This window comes from Leuresthes tenuis, unplaced genomic scaffold (assembly GCF_036924035.1).
Source record: "Leuresthes tenuis unplaced genomic scaffold, fLeuTen1.0.hap1 SCAF_4, whole genome shotgun sequence".
Taxonomy (NCBI): domain Eukaryota; kingdom Metazoa; phylum Chordata; class Actinopteri; order Atheriniformes; family Atherinopsidae; genus Leuresthes; species Leuresthes tenuis.
The window spans coordinates 31,739,352-31,745,351 of record NW_027325358.1 but is presented as its reverse complement, the minus strand read 5'-3'; the positions used below and the strand labels follow the sequence as shown (position 1 = coordinate 31,745,351).

Here is a 6,000-nt window from a genome sequence, read left to right as displayed (position 1 = left end):
ATATGTTCCAGATGTTTGATTCCTTTGATCTTCCACAGAGTAAAGTTTAGCATTTTTTTGTTTTGCAGGATGTCAGGATTGTTCCAGATGGGTGTAAGCTTACACGGGACAAGTGAAGACTTTGTTATTTTAAGAAATTCCCACCAGGCTGTCAGAGAGGTGCTGATGTTAATGCTTTTGAAACATTTGTGATTTTTTACGTTTTGACTAATAAGTGGCAGGTCAGAGATTTCCAAATTATCACACAATGCTTGTTCTATATTTATCCATGTTCATCTATTGGGCTAGGTTTAAACCATTTTGATATATACCGTAACCTATTGGCTAAGGAATAGTGCTGAAAATTAGGTAAATCTAATCCACCACTGTCCTTGGTCTTCTGTAGGGTTTTTAAACTAATACGTGGTGGTTTGTTTTTCCACAGAAATTTGGAGATGCATGAATCTAGTGACTTAAACCAAGTAGCAGGTTGGTTTTATGGGGATCATTGAGAACAAATAGTTAACTTTTGGTAGTATCATCATTTTAATGGTTGTAACTCTCCCCATAAGTGATATAGGTAAGGACTTCCAACGAGAGAGATTGTCCTCTACTGTCTTTAATAATTGCACATAAATTAGCTTTGTTAGCTCTGAGAGCCTGGAGGAAATGTTTATGCCTAAATATCTAATATTTCCTGACTGTAAAGTGATCGCAGGTATATTCTGGACCCTACAGTCAGAAAGTGCTGAGAATTTATTTATGAGTGTGATCGTGTGAGTGAGAGACGTCTGTGAGTTCTGAAGGAAAAGTAATACATCATCAGCATAAAGACTTATTTTATTCTCAATATTTTGGGGTTGGTTGTCTTTAATATTTCTATCTTGTCTGATAGCAGCTGCTTAAGGTTTGATGAAAATAGCAAAAAGTGAGGGAGAAAGTGAGCAAACCTGTCTTGTACTTCTCTGCAGACTGAAGCTTGGAGAAGTTTGATCATTTGTCCTGACACTTGCATTTGGGGAGTCAGTTATTTTCTTGTGAGGAGATAAGAGGCTTTAATAATAATATCTTGCAAGAGAGAACAACACAGTACAGAATACAGAGTTGCTCTGACCACTGAAGCAAAAACACACAGTTATATTGCCCGCTCATCACGTCATCTGTTTTTGGGTATAATTGATTGTTCTTCTAACTTTCCTCCCCAACCATCAGTTGAGGTTACCCAGACACACTCGTAAATACCAGCCTAACCCTGTCCCCCCTAAAGTGCAGCTATCTCATTATAACAAGCCCACCATTGTAAAGAGGAATTTAAGAAAACAGGGCAGGGTGGTACCTTGCAGCTCGGTCATTTGCAGGTTATACACAGTAACACTCAATACAATGCATATAAGAATTATTTTCCATTACATTCCTCCCTTTTGATTATAATAATACCATTATATTAATCAACCCAAAAGAAACAAGGAAAATAATAACTTTATCTGTAAAACATCAGCCTGCATTTGCACACAACGTGAGTTTAAAATGGAGGCATCATATTAATAAAGGGTCCAATGATAAACAATCAAAACATGAACAATTAAACATGATTATCTTCATCCCTCTCTAAGTCAGCGTCACTAGAGGAAAAATTTTGAAAGCAAGAAAGTTATTTGAGTCATTTGGTCTTTTTCACACTGTTGTTTAGATGGACTACATAAAAGGATGTCATCCACATACTGCAAAAGAGCAGAGCCTGTGGTTGATTGAAGTTAATCCAGACTAGCTTTGAGGGCAGCATTGTAAATAGTGGGACTTTCACAGTACCCCTGGCATAACCGGGTAAAAGTCCAAGATCTCCCTTCAAACTAAAAAGCAAACCAAAATGGGCTATCAGGGTGCACTGGCGACAAGTCAACCACTGAGAAAAACTGTGCATCTGATATAATTTGAGACAAAATAGTGTGTGGGTTGGGCACAGTAGGAGCATGTGGCTGAACTGCAGCATTCACCGCTTGGAGGTCCTGTACAAAACGCCATTCATCTGGCTGGCCAGCATCTTTAATCTTTTTAACAGGAAACAATGGAGTAAGCACAGGTGAATTTTCAAAAGGAACAATAACGCCTGTTTTCTGAAAAGATTGAAAAACAGGTTTAATCCCTTTAATTGCTTCAGGCTTAAAAAGGTATTGTTTTTTACATGGACAAAAGTCTGATTTAGGGGTGACAATTACTGGTTCACAGCCTTTTATCAACCCCACATCATATTTGCTCTTAGCCCAAAGATCATTGGGCACTTCAGCCAACATGGGTATCGAAGACAAATCTGTTTCAGATAAAAAACATGCTTCAAAATGTGATTCTGTGGTAGGAATTAAGTCCACAGTTCTTTGACAATGCATTGTACTCAAAAATGTTTTTTTGTATGCTGACAATCGTTCAGAAAACATCAAATTTGGATCAGCAGGTGAAACGGTCCACTCCATTTCTTTCTGACATGTAGCAACAAACTCTCCCACACCTTGTCACTGCCAGTGTGTACGTTTGGCCAAGGAAATGTGAGGGCGAGTACCACAAACATTAAAAAAATCGAAGTGCTCTGGAGTGAGCGACACAGCCAATAAAGTAGGCGCACATATTTTTTCACTTCTTCTCATAGTCATTGTCAGGCCCCAAAGAAATGTGTGATGTGCAGTGCAAATCAGTAGGTTGCATGAAATCAGAAAGGGGTGAAACTAACGCTTTTGCTTCTTCCACTAGTTGTTGTGAAAAAGGAGAGCTGGGAAGTTTCCACTCATAAGCATATGTAAGTGCCGATGAATCAAACTGCACTGCTGTGAAAACTTTGTCAGGCTGTAACATAACCTTAACACCCTCTGGTGTAGAAGTTAAAATAATGCCTAATTTACACATGAGATCACAGCCCATCAGGTTAATGGGACACAACTCTGATAACAAAAATGAGTGTTTGAAGGAGAGCTCATCGGGAGTGACAACACGCAATGGGCATTGTCATTTTCTCCTTCACAACCTGGCCTGATGCAGACATACAGTAAACGTGGTTTCCACTTAACTTTGGAGGGCAATCAAACTCCCCTGACGTCACTACTGATGAACATAAGTTCCTATATTCTGAGAGAAATATCTTTGCTCTAGGACGGAAATAGCATGCAAAACTTTACTACGTGAATCACAGTCGGCAAGCGTTGCTTCACTACACAGAGCAGGAAAAATGTGTGAGTGTGTTTGTGCTATCACCCATTAGTGGAGGCTCCGCTGCCGCGTGACGTCCAGAACCTGCCTCCCACCCTCAGTCAGCCTTTTGCCCAATTTCATCACTTTTTAGCTGTGGACAGTCCTTCTTCCAGTGTCCAGTCTGGCCACAGTAAAAACAAATATTCGGATCATAGCTCTGGCGTGGCCCATTTCGACCTCCTCTCCCACACGTCCACGTCTTCGACTTCGGCCTCGTCCTCTGTTTACACAAACTACGTAATACATGGTCATGGTTGCCAAATGCAGCTCCTTTTCACACTTGTCCCTTTTGGTTGTCTTACGCGTCTCAACTTGGTTCTGAGCATGGCGAGCATATCGGCGAACGTCAGCCAAACGAGGACCCTCACACCATCCCACGTAAATGTTCTTTACTTCAGTGGCGACATCTATATAATATTGTCTGGGTCCCGTTAAAACATGTATTTTTCCCATCTAATTCCTTGTTTGCTTTAAAACAAGTATTCCCCATTTTCTATCCCTTCAGTAACCAACCAGTTTGTATGGAGTACACTGGAGCAACTTGACTGATCAGTAAAACACTGCTTTTGTTGTCACTGCAAGGCTTCCCCCGTCGGTTGTTTCACTGAGACACTACTGAGTAACTACAACTCAACACAGTTTATACACATAACATTCATATACATACTAACAAACAAACAAACAATAATTTATCGCAATTTTCTCATCTCTGTTTGAACGTACACCCAGGTAAATATTCCTGTAGTCTTCTCAACCCTTAGATCCTATTTCGGTGAATTTGACATCTGCCTTGTATGTAACAGATTAGCGGTTTAGCAGTTTTAATTTAGTTTGAGTGAAGGAATTCATTTTATAGCAAAATCCGAAATCGTGAAGAACTCATGAAAGTAAGCTTATTCTCGGATTCCTGAAACTTTAGATTTGCTCTTTCTTTTACTGCAAAGTACAACGTTGAGCAGCACTAATGAGTTGTTTCTATTTTTGGCAGGCTTTACCTTTGCGGATGAAGCCCTTTCTGTCTGTGCAAAAGAAATCTTGTTACTGTGCAGAGTGACTTCTCTGAGTAGAGTCGCCTTACTTGTTGCGACTGTGCCGATGTTCGAAGCTGGAGTGCAAAGTTGTTGCTTTAATGGTGCTCGCTGGAGCGTGTGGTAGTGTAAAGTTATACCATTTAAAAGGGCTGAAGAGTGCTCAGTGCAGCGGGTGGGCGGAGGTGCAAAGTGACACTATGGCCATAAAAAGAACACCGCTACAAGTGCGCATTGTGCCAGGAAGGGCCCTCGGACGTGAACCAGTGGACAGATATCGCTTCTCGGCCTTTTGGCTAAGATCAAGTGTAGTATCTGTACTTATCAGTTTAATATGTGATATGTCTATGCAAGGACTACATATTAAATGGATTTTTATCAATAGGAGTTGAAAAAGGAGCTTGCTCCGTTCACTCCAAGCATCGACCCGGTACTGCAGTGCCGCTGGGAACGGTGCGGTCTCCTCTGCTCTTGTGAAAAAGCAAACAGCGGTGCAGGAAGGAAGTTTCTTTTAATCTGCTGAGAAAAGAGAGTGAATGCGAAGCAGACTTTAACACGGCTCTGGGAGCGAGCCGAGTGCGGGCTAACCAGGAGAATTGCTTGAAAGAAACGCGACACCGAATGAGCGGTCAGAACAAAGCCTCAATACGGTGTTCCTGTGGTGTTTTTATAAAATGCGGTGTAAAAAAAGGTGTGAATGCCCCATAGAAAACTAAAAGGTGGAGCGGAAGTGTTCGGCTGCAAGAAGGTGTGAATGTCCGACTATATTTGGTGAAAAGCAGGTGAAGCAAGGTCTGAATGCCCAACCTTACATCATCAAAAGCGAGATCAGAGGTTTTTGGCTGCAAGAAGGCCATAGTTTGCCAAAAGCGGGTAAGGTGCGAATGATCGGCTAAATATCAACAAAAGTGGGGGCGGAGGTCTTCGGATGCAAGTGGGTGTGAATATCCCACCATACAAGTATGGTGGAGAGGAAGCTGTGAATGGCCGACCATAGTTTGCAAAAAGCGGGTGAGAAAAGGTGCGAATGTCCAACCATACATGATCAAAACAGGGAGCGGAGGTGTTTGGCTGCGACAAGGTGTGAATGTCCACCCATAATTAATGAAAAGCGGGCAACAAGTAGGTTCGAATGCCCAACCATACATCATCAAAAGCAGGAGTGGATGTGTTCGGCTACAAGAAGGTTTGAATGTCGGAGCATAGTTTGTAAAAAGCGGGTAAGAAAAGGTTCGAATGCCCGAACATACACCATCAAAAGAGGGAGCGGAGGTGTTTCGCTGCAAGAAGGTGTGAATGTCCGAGCATAGTTTGTAGAAAGTGGGTATGAAAAGGTTCGAATGCCAGAACATACACCATCAAAAGAGGGAGCGGAGGTGTTCCGCTGTAAGAAGGTGTGAATGTCCGACCATAGTTGGTAAAAAGCGGGTAAGAAAAGGTTCGAATGCCAAAATATACACCATCAAAAGCGGAAGCCGAGGTGTTCGGCTGCAAGTAGGTGTGAATGTCAGATCATAATTTGCAAAAAGCTGATGAGAAAGGTGTGAATGACCGACAATAATTGCTGAAAAATGTGTTAGAAAAGGTAAGAATGCCGGACCATTCATCATCAAAAGCGGGAGGAGAGGTGTTCGGCTGTAAGACGGTGTGAATGTCCGACCATAGTTGGTAAAAAGTGGGTATGAAAAGGTTCGAATGCCCAAATTCGGCTGCAAAAAACTGTTCGGCTGCAAAAAGGTGTGAATGTTCGACTAAA

General features: G+C 41.8%; 1 non-coding gene across 1 annotated transcript; it reads left to right on the top strand.

Annotated features, from left to right (window-relative positions):
- Positions 1-4,520: 4,520 nt before the first annotated feature.
- LOC140306174 (U2 spliceosomal RNA) lies at positions 4,521-4,708 on the top strand. The gene has a single exon (XR_011915527.1). It is a non-coding gene; the product is annotated as a U2 spliceosomal RNA (small nuclear RNA).
- The last annotated feature ends 1,292 nt before the right edge of the window (positions 4,709-6,000 follow it).